Source organism: Ranitomeya variabilis, chromosome 4 (genome assembly GCF_051348905.1).
Source record: "Ranitomeya variabilis isolate aRanVar5 chromosome 4, aRanVar5.hap1, whole genome shotgun sequence".
NCBI classification, from domain to species: domain Eukaryota; kingdom Metazoa; phylum Chordata; class Amphibia; order Anura; family Dendrobatidae; genus Ranitomeya; species Ranitomeya variabilis.
In genome coordinates, this window is record NC_135235.1 from 672,176,127 (window position 1) to 672,190,427 (window position 14,301).

Genomic DNA, 14,301 nt, shown 5'->3' on the forward strand with positions numbered 1-14,301 from the left:
GCAGTTGGCTTGGCTGCCATTGAGGAAAGCACTGGCGGGTGCAGTGGACTCAGCTACCGTTGAAGGAAGCACTGGCGGATGCAGCTGGCTCAGCTGCCGTTGAGGAAAACACTGGTGTGTGAAGCAGACTGAGATGCAAATACTGAGACCTGAGAACTGACAAGCGTGTTAGGAACAAACTCACAACATTGCACAGGCACCTCCATGTTGGAGTAAGTGACCTCCAGAGTAAGTGGCCCCTTTAAGAAAGAGGAAGTGTGCGCCCTAAGGTCAGTGCCCGGAGACTTGCTAGGAGTGCACGCACCCCGGGTAGCAGCAGACCCGGAAGGAGCAGGACAGGAGCCTCGGTGATGAGTACGCTGGTGTCTCTGCAGGGAGCGTGGGACTGCAGACAGAGATAAAGGCACTACAGTACCCCCCCTTACGCCCCCTCTTTTTCAAGCCTATCAGAAATTTTTACAGGAGGAGAGGGGCATGGATGTTCTCCCTGAGCTCCCAGGACCTCTCCTCAGGACCAAACCCCTTCCAATCCACAAGAAAGAAGGTCTTCCCTCTTACCTTCTTGGTGGCCAAAATGTTCTCTACCTCAAAAATGTTCTCAGCGCTGACAGGAGTGGCACAGTGAAAGAAAGATTTGTCTTTCTCAGATGTTGTAGTAAAAACCTGGTGACAGTTTCCATTTAAAGGATGGCCAGATAGTTTGTTAGTTTAGTTAAACAAATGTCTATTACTCAGGACCCATTGAAGCGCAGGCATGCACGAAACGACCATCGCCCTCTCTATGTGCTCCTTTCCTCCCTGAAGCCAGTTTTAATGATGCATTGAATAAAGACATTGGATTTTACAGCTTGGTGAGTGCCACTATTTTTTCTCTCTTTGCACATTTGTGGACTTTGTTATGTGAGTACCTTGTGACTGCTTAGTCAAAAATATAATCAAAGACGAAAACACACAGGTTGTTAGTGCCGGCGCTTCACTTTTTTCCGTATTTTGAAATATGGTGTGCAATAAATGGGTCCAAGTCCATAGTATGAAAAATATTCTCAAACCATTCTGCATGTATCTCCATGTTTTACAGTATTCACAGTGTATTGTGGCCTGATTCCGTGTTTATGGGTCCTCACACAAACTGTGGCCTTTAGACCCAATAAGAACAATTTTGCTCTCATCTGTCCATAGAATGTTGCTCCATTTCTCTTTCAATTTGTTCTTTGGCAAACTGTAACCTATTCAACATCCAGCAAAGGTAATCGTTTTTTGACAACTATGAGAGACAATTACCTTTCACAACTGGTTCAGGACCCAACAAGAAGGGGGGCACTGCTAGACCTAATATTAACCAACAGGCCAGACCGCATAGCAAATATAAGGGTTGGAGGTCACTTGGGGAATAGTGATCACAAAATAATAAGTTTTCATGTATGCTTTAATAAGATGTGTAGTAGAGGGGTGACAAGGACACTAAACTTCAGGAGGGCAAATTTCCAACGGATGAGAGAGGATCTTGGTGCAATTAACTGGGACGATATCCTGAGACATAAAAATACACAAAAAAAATGGGAGACGTTTATTAGCATCTTGGATAGGACCTGTGCACAGTATATACCGTATGGGAATAAACATACTAGAAATAGGAGGAAACCAATATGGCTAAATAGAGCTGTATGGGGCGCAATAAGTGACAAAAAGAATGCATTTAGAGAATTAAAGGAAGTAGGTAGTGATGAGGCATTAAATAAATACAGAAAATTAAATAAATTCTGTAAAAAGCAAATCAAGGCAGCAAAGATTGAGACAGAGAGACTAATTGCCAGAGAGAGTAAAAATAATCCCAAAGTATTTTAGAACTACATAAATAGTAAGAAACTAAAAAATGATAGTGTTGGCCCCTTAAAAATAGTCTGGGTGAAATGGTGGATGAGGATGAGGAAAAAGCCAATATGCTAAATTACTTTTTTTCATCAGTATTTACAAAAGAAAATCCCATGGCAGCCAATATGATCAGTGATAATAAAAATTCCCCATTAAGTGTCACCTGCTTAACCCAGCAGGAAGTACAGCGGCGTCTAAAAATCACTAAAATTGACAAATCTCTGGGCCCGGATAGGATACACCCCCGAGTACTGCAGGAATTAAGTACAGTAATTGATAGACCATTATTTTTAATCTTTAAAGAGTCCATAATAACAGGGTCTGTACCACAGGACTGGCGTATAGCAAATGTGGTGCCAATATTCAAAAAAGGGACAAAAACTGAACTCGGTAATTATAGGCCAGTAAGCTTAACCTCTACTGTGGGTAAAATCCTGGAGGGCATTCTAAGGGATGCTATACTGGAGTATCTGAAGAGGAATAACCTCATAACCCAGTATCAGCACGGGTTTACTAGGGACCGTTCATGTCAGACTAATTTGATCAGCTTCTATGAAGAGGTAAGTTCCGGACTGGACCAAGGGAGCCCAGTGGATGTAGTGTATATGGACTTTTCAAAAGCTTTTGATACGGTGCCACACAAAAGGTTGATACATAAAATGAGAATAATGGGGATAGGGGAAAATATGTGTAAGTGGGTTGAGAGCTGGCTCAGGGATAGGAAACAAAGGGTGGTTATTAATGGAGCACACTCGGACTGGGTCTCGGTTAGCAGTGGGGTACCACAGGGGTCAGTATTGGGCCCTCTTCTTTTTAACATATTTATTAATGACCTTGTAGGGGGTATTCAGAGTAGAATTTCAATATTTGCCAATTACACTAAACTCTGCAGGTAATCAATACAGAGGAGGACAATTTTATATTACAGGATGATTTATGTAAACTAGAAGCTTGGGCTGATAAATGGCAAATGAGCTTTAATGGGTATAAATGTAAGGTCATGCACTTAGGTAGAAGTAATAAGATGTATAACTATGTGCTTAATTCTAAAACTCTGGGCAAAACCGTCAATGAAAACGACCTGGGTGTATGGGTGGATGACAAGCTCATATTCAGTGGCCAGTGTCAGGCAGCTGCTACAAAGGCAAATAAAATAATGGGATGCATTAAAAGAGGCATAGATGCTCATGAGGAGAACATAATTTTACCTCTATACAAGTCACTAGTTCGACCACACTTCGAATACTGTGCACAGTTCTGGGCTCCGGTGTATAAGAAAGACATAGCTGAACTGGAGCGGGTGCAGAGAAGAGCGACCAAGGTTATTAGAGGACTGAGGGGTCTGCAATACCAAGATAGGTTATTACACTTGGGGCTATTTAGTTTGGAAAAATGAAGACTAAGGGGTGATCTTATTTTAATGTATAAATATATGAGGGGACAGTACAAAGACCTTTCTGATGATCTTTTTAATCATAGACCTGAGACAGGGACAAGGGGGCATCCTCTACGTCTGGAGGAAAGAAGGTTTAAGCATAATAACAGACACGGATTCTTTACTGTAAGAGCAGTGAGACTATGGAACTCTCTGCGTATGAGGTTGTAATGAGTGATTCGTTACTTAAATTTAAGAGGGGACTGGATACCTTTCTGGAAAAGTATAATGTTACAGGGTATATACACTAGATTCCTTGATAGGGCGTTGATCCAGGGAACTAGTCTGATTGCCATATGTGGAGTCGGGAAGGAATTTTTTTCCCCCAATGTGGAGCTTACTCTTTGCCACATGTTTTTTTTTTGCCTTCCTCTGGATCAACCTGTTAGGGCATGTTAGGTTAGGCTATGGGTTGAACTAGATGGACTTAAAGGGACTCTTTCACCTGAATTTGGAGGGAACAATTTTCAGCCATAGGGGCGGGGTTTTCGGGTGTTTGATTCATTCTTTCCTTACCCGCTGGCTGCATGCTGGCTGCAATATTGGATTGAAGTTCATTCTCTGTCCTCCATAGTACACGCCTGCGTAAGGCAAGATTGCCTTGTGCAGGCATGTACTACGGAGGACAGAGAATGAACTTCAATCCAATATTGCAGCCAGCATGCAGCCAGCGGGTAAGGAAAGGGTGAATCAAACACCCGAAAACCCCACCCCTATGGCTGAAAATTGTTCCCTCCAAATTCAGGTGACAGTCACTTTAAAGTCTTCCTTCAACCTTAATAACTATGTAACTATGTAACGTCTTTTTTTCAGCAATGGTATTTTAAAAGAGTTTGTGAAAATAGTTTGGCTTCACAAAGCAGTCATCTAATGGTTGCAGGATTCACAGGTAACTGAAGATCTCTCTGGAGCTGATCATTGGATGCTTCTTTGATATTCTTGTGATTCTACGATCCATATGGATTGAAGGATATCTTTTCCTACCATGTTGTTTCAAGTTTTTGTTTGCCAGTTTAAAGCATTGGAAATGCTTTTGGCTAGCCTGCTATTTTCTGCACTTCTTTATATGTTTTCTCTTCTCTAGTCAACTTCTTGATCAAAATTCTTTCTCCTTCGGTACAAAGTCTGGAGTGACCCATTTTATTCATTATAACCGAAGAAAATAATGGATAGCACTCACCAATGCGGTTTTCACTTGCTTTATTAGACGCTGTGCGGCTCAGACACGGGAGACATGTGCAAGGTACAGACTACAGCTGTTTCGCGCATCAGCACTTCAATGGGTCCTGCAATGGATTGCAGGAGGCGGACACCTATCAACCAGCGGGCTAAGGTGCCGCCCACCTACACCCACAATGTAATGTACACCCACCTGTTAGTGTGAACAATCCATTCATAAAAAATCAATTGAAAACACTCAGCAGACAAATAATTATACAAAAAGAGCATCTACATTACAAAAAGACAGACATGTCTATTTTGTCATTGAAGCCTAAGGGACCTGTAGCATTAGAACACAAAAGCCATCTAGCTTCTTTTACAAGTAACATTCTAGTCTACGGTGGTTCCCTCCTTGGCTGGGAAATTAAACCTTCTCAACACCTGCAAACCTCAGAGTTTCAAACCATTGCAGAATGGTTTGAGAAGCAGGTATTCCCTAACATGTCTGATAAGGCGAGGAACTCCTTTACGAGTCGGAATTGAGTTAAAGTGCTCCCTAAACCGAACCTTTAATGGACGGACTGTTTTACCATTATAAAAAAAAGCCACAAGGGCAGAAAAAAATATACACCACGAAATTGGTTTTGCAGGAGATGAAATCCCGAACACAATGCTGGATAGGACCTATGCTTAAAGTATTCCCAGTCCATTTAAACGGACAACAGGGGCAATTCCGACATTTGTAATTTCCTCTAGGGATATTTTCCTGTAACCAATGTTCATCATTTTCTCTGATCCTATTTTGCACCAATAGGTTCCTTAAACTTGTACTGCGGCGACATGTAAAAAGAGGAAGAATATTAGTTCTTTCTGATGGAAGATCTAATAAATTTATCCATTGGGCCAATTTTAAAACAAAAGGTAAATCTTTTTTTCTTTTAATTTCTAACCGTTTCTCTGGAAATAGTGTAGTTAGCTGCACGTGCTCGCGATAAATCCAAAACAGAATCAGGGTATCCCCTATCCTTAAATCTTCTATACAAATCTTGGGCTTGCTTTTCCAAACCTTCTTTTCTACTATTTTTTCTCAAAAATTGACTATACCGTAATGCATTTTTTACACAGTATATATTACGACTGTGCACTGTTATAGTATAACAGAGAATTCATAGCAGAAGGCTTCCGAAACACTTCAGTGTGTAGCCTCCCATCGTCTACCCCTAAATTTCATATCCAGGAATTCCAAAGATGAACCTCCAAATACTGATGTAAACTTCATATTCATATCGTTACTTGTGTCTAGGTAATGCATAAACTGGGCAAATTCCTCTTCAGTAGCATCCCAGACAATGAAGACATCATCCCCATAACGAATGAATATCTTAATATGCTTTACAAAGAGGTTACTCATGGGATACACAAATCTCTCTTCCAGGACTGAAAGAAACAAATTGGCTAATGTACAAGACACTGGTGTACCCATAGCGGTACCTTCAGTTTGAATATACCACCTGTCCCCAAATTTGAAAGTATTGTTTCAATACAAAGATTAAGCCCTCAGAGATGAAATCAATAGTGTCCATGTCTCTGTTCGTACTACACAAAATCTCTTTACCGCGTCCACACCCATTTTATGGGGAATTCTAGTATAGAGACTTTCAATATCGATCGAAGCTAAAAAGAAATTGTCCTGCCATTCAAATTCCTTTAGAATGCCCAAAAATCCTTCATATCCTTTACAAAACAAGGTATTTTAATTTAGCAAAGGGCATAACAGCCAATCTAAGTACTGGGACAGGGGCTCAATGAGAGACTGTCCCAACGCTATAGGACGACCTGGGGTTGGGACACGGACTTATGGATCTTGGGGACATGATACCAATGGGCTTTCCGTGGAAACTCCGGAAAAAGTTTATCTGCTTTCTTCTTTTTTTCTACCTGTTTTCTTAAAAATGAGCGCAGGCTATTCTTAAATTTCTGGGTAGGGTCCGTGTCCAGTTTAATATATGTCATTTTATCGGATAATTGTCTAAGGGCTTCCGCAACATAGTAATCCTTAGTGAGGAGCACTACGTTGCCGCCTTTATCCGCTGAGCGGACTACAGTATCTGACCACCCTTGAATTTCTTTTATGGCCCGCCTTTCCTCATCAGAAAAATTACTTGGTAGTTCTTGATAGATAAGAGCCTCTACATCTTTGATAAACTGCGTTTCAAAAATGTCTATCACATTCCCGGAGAAGTAAGGGGGCATGTATGTGGACTTGACACCTTCTATAAACGGGGAAAATGTAGTGTTCGAATAATCAACATTAGAGGCATCATTAATCTCCAACAATGAAGCCGCATCTTCCTTAATGTCTGCTAGGGTATTACACCCTGCCATAAACCCTAGAGGACCTATAGACCCCTGAGGGAACTTATCTAGATGTGTGGAGAGCACCTTGAAACCCCAGGTGCTTCACAGAAGTTCATAACGTAGAGCCGTGAAAATAAAAAAAAAAAATAATTTCTAACAAGAATGTTTTTTAGCCCCAAATTTTTAATTTTGACAAGGGTAACAGAAGACAATGGACCTCATTGTTGTGCAATTTCTCCTGAGTTCACCGATACCCCATATGTGGTTGAAAACTACTTTTGAGGCACAGTGCAAAGCTCAGAAGGGAAGTAGCGCCATATTACAGTGCAGATTTTGCTGCACTGGTTTGAGAGTGCCATGTTACATTGGCAGAGCCCCTGAGGTGCCAGAACAGCGGAACCCCCATAAGGGACCCTATTTTACAATCTAAACCTCTCAATGAATTCATCTAGGGTTGCAGTGATTATATTGACACCACAGGTGGGTCACAGACTTATATACCATTGGGCAGTGAAGAAAAAATAATTACATTTTTACCATCAAGATTGTGTGTTAGCCCCAAATTTTACATTTTCATACTGGGAAATGGGTAAAAATGGCACCAAAATATATCCCACAATTTCTGCTGAACATGGCAATACCCCACATGTGGCTGTACAGTACTGCTTAGTCATACTGAGAGACTCTGGAGGGACAGATTTTACTAGACTCCATATACTGAACCCTTAAATGCTAGAAAAGCAGAATCCACCCCTCAAGTGACCCCATTTTGGAAATTATACCCCTTTAGAAATTTACAGGTCCGTACACCTCGTACACACACGGCTCCGCTCCGTACACCTTGTAAACATGCGGCTCCACTCCATACACGCACGGCTCCGCTCCATACACCCTGTACACGCGGCTCTGCTCCGTACACTTCATACACACACGGCTCCGCTCCGTACACCTCGTACACACACGGCTCCGCTCCGTACACCTCGTACACACACGGCTCCGCTCCGTACCCCTCGTACACATGGCTCTGCTCCGTACACCTCGTACACACACGGCTCTGCTCCGTACACCTCGTACACACACGGCTCTGCTCCGTACCCCTCGTACACACACGGCTCCGCTCCGTACACCTCGTACACACACGGCTCTGCTCCGTACACCTCGTACACGCACGGCTCTGCTCCGTACACCTCGTACACACACGGCTCTGCTCCGTACACCTCGTACACACGGCTCTGCTCCGTACACCTCATACACACGGCTCTGCTCCGTACACCTCGTACACACGGCTCTGCTCCATACACCTCGTACACACGGCTCCGCCCCGTACACCTCGTACACACACGGCTCTGCTCCGTACACCTCGTACACACGGCTCTGCTCCGTACACCTCATACACACGGCTCTGCTCCGTACACCTCGTACACACGGCTCTGCTCCATACACCTCGTACACACGGCTCCGCCCCGTACACCTCGTACACACACGGCTCTGCTCCGTACACCTCGTACACACGGCTCTGCTCCGTACACCTCGTACACATGGCTCCGCCCCGTACACACACGGCTCTGCTCCGTACACCTCGTACACACTCCTCCAGCACCATGACAACCAGCCAGGGCCGGCGTCAGCACCTGGCGTACCCGGGCGAGTGCCGGGGCCCTGGCGAGACGGGGGGGCCCATTTATGGCAGTAACATCCAAGTACTGTACACACACATGCGCTCCTGCGCTGTGTGTGACTCTTAGGTGACAGGGTTTCGCTGGCGCTGCGCAATACTCACCTCCGCCGTCACCATGGATACATAGAGTCACTTCCGGGCAGGCGGTACGTCCACAGGACAGGTCCGGCGGCGGCACTCGGCAGTCGGCAGCGCCAAGCAGAAGACGAGCAGCAGCTGCAGTCAGGAGCATGGTTGGTGCATGCACAAAGGGGGCAGCGGCGCCACGTGAAGCAATGACTGGGTGAGTGAGTTTTCGGTCCCAACGCATTGCGGGGGCGAGGGGATGCAGCCTGCTGCCTGGGAGCCGACTCCTGAGGACAAGGTACGAGTACGACCCGTACCGTACAGGCGGCGGCAGGAGTGGATGGTCTCTGCAACTTACTTGCAAGACAGTACTGTCTGGGTCCTCTGGGACTTGTGTGCAGCCAGCTACAATATGGTATGTTAGCTATGCTGGCTGGGACTTGTCATAGACTACTGTATATTCTAAATGGCTGGCTGTGTTATACTACGTGGGCGGTGTAATGTTATATACTACGTCACGGGGCTGTGCTATACTACATGTGCTGTGCTGTATACTGCATGTGCTGTGCTGTATACTGCATGTGCTGTGCTATATATACTACAAGCGCTGTGCTGTATACTGCATGGGCTGTGCTGTATACTGCATGTGCTGTGCTGTATACTGCATGTGCTGTGCTGTATACTGCATGTGCTGTGCTGTATACTGCATGTGCTGTGCTATATATACTACAAGCGCTGTGCTGTATACTGCATGTGCTGTGCTGTATACTGCATGTGCTGTGCTGTATACTGCATGTGCTGTGCTGTATACTGCATGTGCTGTGCTGTATACTGCATGTGCTGTGCTGTATACTGCATGTGCTGTGCTATATATACTACAAGCGCTGTGCTGTATACTGCATGGGCTGTGCTGTATACTGCATGTGCTGTGCTGTATACTGCATGTGCTGTGCTGTATACTGCATGTGCTGTGCTGTATACTGCATGTGCTGTGCTATATATACTACAAGCGCTGTGCTGTATACTGCATGTGCTGTGCTGTATACTGCATGTGCTGTGCTGTATACTGCATGTGCTGTGCTGTATACTGCATGTGCTGTGCTGTATACTGCATGTGCTGTGCTGTATACTGCATGTGCTGTGCTATATATACTACAAGCGCTGTGCTGTATACTGCATGTGCTGTGCTGTATACTGCATGTGCTGTGCTGTATACTGCATGTGCTGTATACTGCATGTGCTGTGCTATATATACTACAAGCGCTGTGCTATATATACTACAAGCGCTGTGCTGTATACTGCATGGGCTGTGCTGTATACTGCATGGGCTGTGCTGTATACTGCATGGGCTGTGCTGTATACTGCATGGGCTGTGCTGTATACTGCATGGGCTGTGCTGTATACTGCGTGGCTGTGCTGTATACTGCGTGGCTGTGCTTTATACTACGTGGCTGTGTTACATACTACGTGGCTGTGTTACATACTACGTGGCTGTGTTACATACTACGTGGCTGTGTTAGATGCTACGTGGCTGTGCTATATTTCTGTGCTGTATCTGTGCATCATGAATCGTGGTATGTGTTAAAGAGGGGGGCCCACTGAGACTCTTTCGCCCGGGGCCCTCAAAAACCTGGAGCCGGCCCTGCAACCAGCACAGCAGAGTCCTGCATACAATGAGGCCCGTGATCATGTGACCCCTGACTCCTCCCCTCCTGTGACCTCATCACAGGACCTGTGCAGAGCAGCGCCAGCCAGCCATATATGTGGAGGTAGGTGCTGGAGGCTCCATTATTTGGGGGTTGTCATCATTATCATTAACCCCTAAGGTTAACCCTGTTCCTGACCAGACACATTTTTGTTTCTTTTTTTGGTATATCCGGTTTAAAGAGCTGTAAAAATAAATACTGCTTTGAATATTCAACTAATTTTTTCCCTTTTTTTAATAATTTTTACGTTACAGTCATATTATTTTTTGTTGTTTTCATGCTGATGTCGGTGGAAAATAAGGGCATTAAATGTGTTTTTACCATATATATTTTATTTATGACAACCCAAAAATGACTAAAATACATTTAAAAACGTGTTTGCCGATTTGTAACCATTATTATTTTGTGAATAGGTTTTACTTACAGTGGCGGGGCTAATTACCTATTTGGAGTGTCAGTGGCATTTTCTTTTATTTTCCACACTTGGGGGACGGATCAATATTTAAATATTTTTATTTTCTTATTTTCCTGGTATATTGGCTCGGCAGCTCCCACTCCTCACTGTACACGGTGATCACTCCCACTGCTGCATGATGTGTAGCACAATGGCGTTGAAGAATGGCGGATTGTCCCGGCTTTTACAGTCTATGGCCAGTCTAAAAGCAGTTAAATAAAATCAAAACATTTTTTATTTATTTAGATTTTATTGCTAAATTGAAAACATAATGTGGACACATTTTGTATTTTGGGTAATTTTCACTATTTTTGCTGCCTTCATACAAGAAATAGATGATAAAGTGCAGCGTTACAAAGTGCACAGCCCCGTCCACCACACGTGGAGCTCTGTGACTGCTGGGTGGTCACTTTATTTATATATTTATTCAATGGTCTTAGGGCTCAATCTCGAGCCATGGCAACTTAATGGATGAACGGTCTGAGGATAGATCGGTCTTGTGCAAGCCTAGATAAGTCCACCAGGGTCTTCTCCATCGTTATCTTGATAGAATCAAACCATCATGTTGCCGGTCTTCCTCTTCGCCTTGTTCCTTCTATTCTTCCGACTATGATGTCCGTCTCCGGTGATTGCTCTCTTCGTATGATATAGCTTGGTTATCCTTGCTTGCAATGACATGTCTGGCTTGATTTCTTCCAAAATAGTTTTGTTTGTTCTTCTTCCCATCCATGGTATTGATAACATCCTTCTCCAGCACCACATATTGATGGCAATGATTCTTCTAATGTCTTTTTTTATGTTAGAGTTGGATGGGACCTCCAGGGTCATCGTGTCCATCCTCCTGCTCAATGCAGGATTCACAAAACCATCTCAGACAGATGTCCAGACTCTGTTTGAAGACTTCCATTAAAGGAGAACTCACCACCTTAAATGGCAGCCTGTTCCACTCATTAATCACCATCACTGTCAAAAAGTTTTTTCTAATATCTAATCTGTATCTTCTCCCTTTCAGTTTCATTTCATTGCTACTCATGTTTCCATGTGCAAATTAGAGTAAGGATGATCCCTCTACACTGTGACATCCCTTCAGATATTTGTAGACAGCTATTACTTCTCCCCTTAGCCTTCTTTTTTGCAAGTGTAGCGTTTCACAAGCTACGGGTCTAGGGGATACTCGCTTAGGTGCGGCGGATGACACTCTGGAGACACGTTTCCTTAAAAGCTCACAGGGTTTATTGCTCCATAAACCACATTGCAGCAGGAACAACAGGTAAACAGTCTTACATCAGACAGATGAATCCTCAATGTCCATAGTAGAGCTCCGCTCTCTCTCAGATCTGTGGGCACACAGACTGTGCTATGTCCAGCACGTAAGCTCTCCAGCCTAAATGGTCTCTGTGTGCTGTTCAGGACGTCTGTCCCCACTTGGGACCGTCCAACACACAGGCCACTCTGCAGTGTCCAGCCAGAAGTGTGTCCACCCTGACACACCCAGACACTCACACCATGTGCTACACACACCTCCTTTACATAGGTGTAACCACACCCAGGTACCTGTCACATGGCTAGTCAGGTGAGCGTGACATCACCACAGGTCCTTACACACAAAACCATCTTACGTGTTCAGACACGCCTCTTTGGGTGGGTTTGTAGGTGACTGAACCCACCCATCTCTCCAATCACCTGGAAGCCTTCCCAACGTAAACAAATCCCTCAGCAGTAGATCTGCTTGAGCAAAACATACCCAGGCTTCCATCACAGGGCCCCCCACCTCTGCGATACATACCGTCCATTAATCACACGACCAGTCGCTATGCCACACAAGCTAAACATTCCCAGATCCTTTAACCGTTCCTCGTAGGACATACTTTGCTCTCCGCTCACCATCCCGATAGCTTTTCTCTGAACTTGCTCCAATTTTTCAATGTCTCTTTTAAAATGTGGTGCCCAGAACTGGACACAGTATTCCAGATGAGGCCTGACCATGGAGGATTAGAGGGGGATAATTGTATCATATGATCTAGACTCTGCTTCTCTTAATACAAAGCAGAACTGTGTTTGCCTTTCTTGCTGCTGCATCACACTGTTGACTCATGTGCAGTCTGTGATCTATTAGTATACCCAAGTCTTTTTCAGACGTGCTGTTGCTTAGTTTTATTCCTCCTATTTTGTAGATGTAATTTTTTTGGTTTTCTTGAACAGATGTAGAAACTTGCTTTTCTCCCTGTTAAATACCATTCTATTAGTCGCTGCCTGTTGTTCAAGCTTATCTAGATCCTTCTGAATCATTTCTCTATCTTCTCTTGTGTTAGATATTCCTCCTATCTTTGAATTATCTACAAATTAGATTACTGTATATACTAGAGTATAAGCCGAGATTTGCAGCCCATTTTTTTAGGCTAAAAGTGCCCCTCTCGGCTTATACTCTAGTCATTGTCCCAGGGGGTCGGCAGGGAAGCGGCAAGAGTGGTGGCTGTCACATCATACTCATTTGCTCCTGGCGTGGTCTCTACACATCCCTGCTTCTCAGATGGTCTCCGGCGCCGGCATCTTGTTCCTGTATTCAGCGGTAAGGTGGTACCGCTCAAAAAAGTAATGTATATGGATGCGACTCCACTACCATAGGCATGGAGCGCATATTCATTACTTTAATGAGCGGTATCATGTGACCGCTGAACACAGGAACAAGCTACCGGAGCCAGAGACCATCTGAGAAACAGAGACCGCGCCATGATGGGGTGAGTATGACTGGGGAGGGTGAGCCATGCGATATTTACCTGTCCCCTTTCCCCCGCCTCGCTGTGTCTTCCGCTTCCTCTGGTTGTGACGTTCAGGTCAGAAAGCGCGATGATGTGGTTAGTGTGCGCCCTCTGTCTGAACAGTCACTGCACAGACACAGCGGCGCGCGGCGGTGGAACGGGGACAGGTAAATATCGCAAGTGCTGGTGTCCTGAGCCAGCGGCGGCCGCCGCCGCTGGCCCCCATAATGCTCCGGTGTCTCCGCCTGCTCAGGACACAGACACCGGACCCCAAGCAACAAGAGGTGAGTATGTCATATATATACGGTATATATTTTTTTTATCGCAGCAGCAGCATATGCGGCATAATTCTATCGAGCATCTTATGGGGCCATCAACCTTTGTGCAGCGTTATATGGGGCATAATATTCTATGGAGCATCTTATGGGGCCATCATCAACCTTTTATGTAGCATTATATGGGCATATTTTAATATGGAGCATCTTATGGGGCCCATCATGAATTGTATGGAGCATTATATGGTGCTCCTGATTCAATATGGATATTCAAAAACACTTAACCTACTGATGTCTCAATAAATTTTACTTTTATTGGTCTCTTTTTTTATTTTTGAAATTTACCAGTAGCTGCTGCATTTCCCACCCTAGGCTTATACTCGCGTCAATAAGTTTTCCCAGTTTTTTGTGGCAAAATTATGGGTCTCGGCTTATACACGGGTCGGCTTATACTCGAGTATATACAGTAGTTTACCTTCAGTTCCCTTATGTAGATCATTTATTGATCTTGGTCTTGTTTCTTTATCTTCCAGGTTT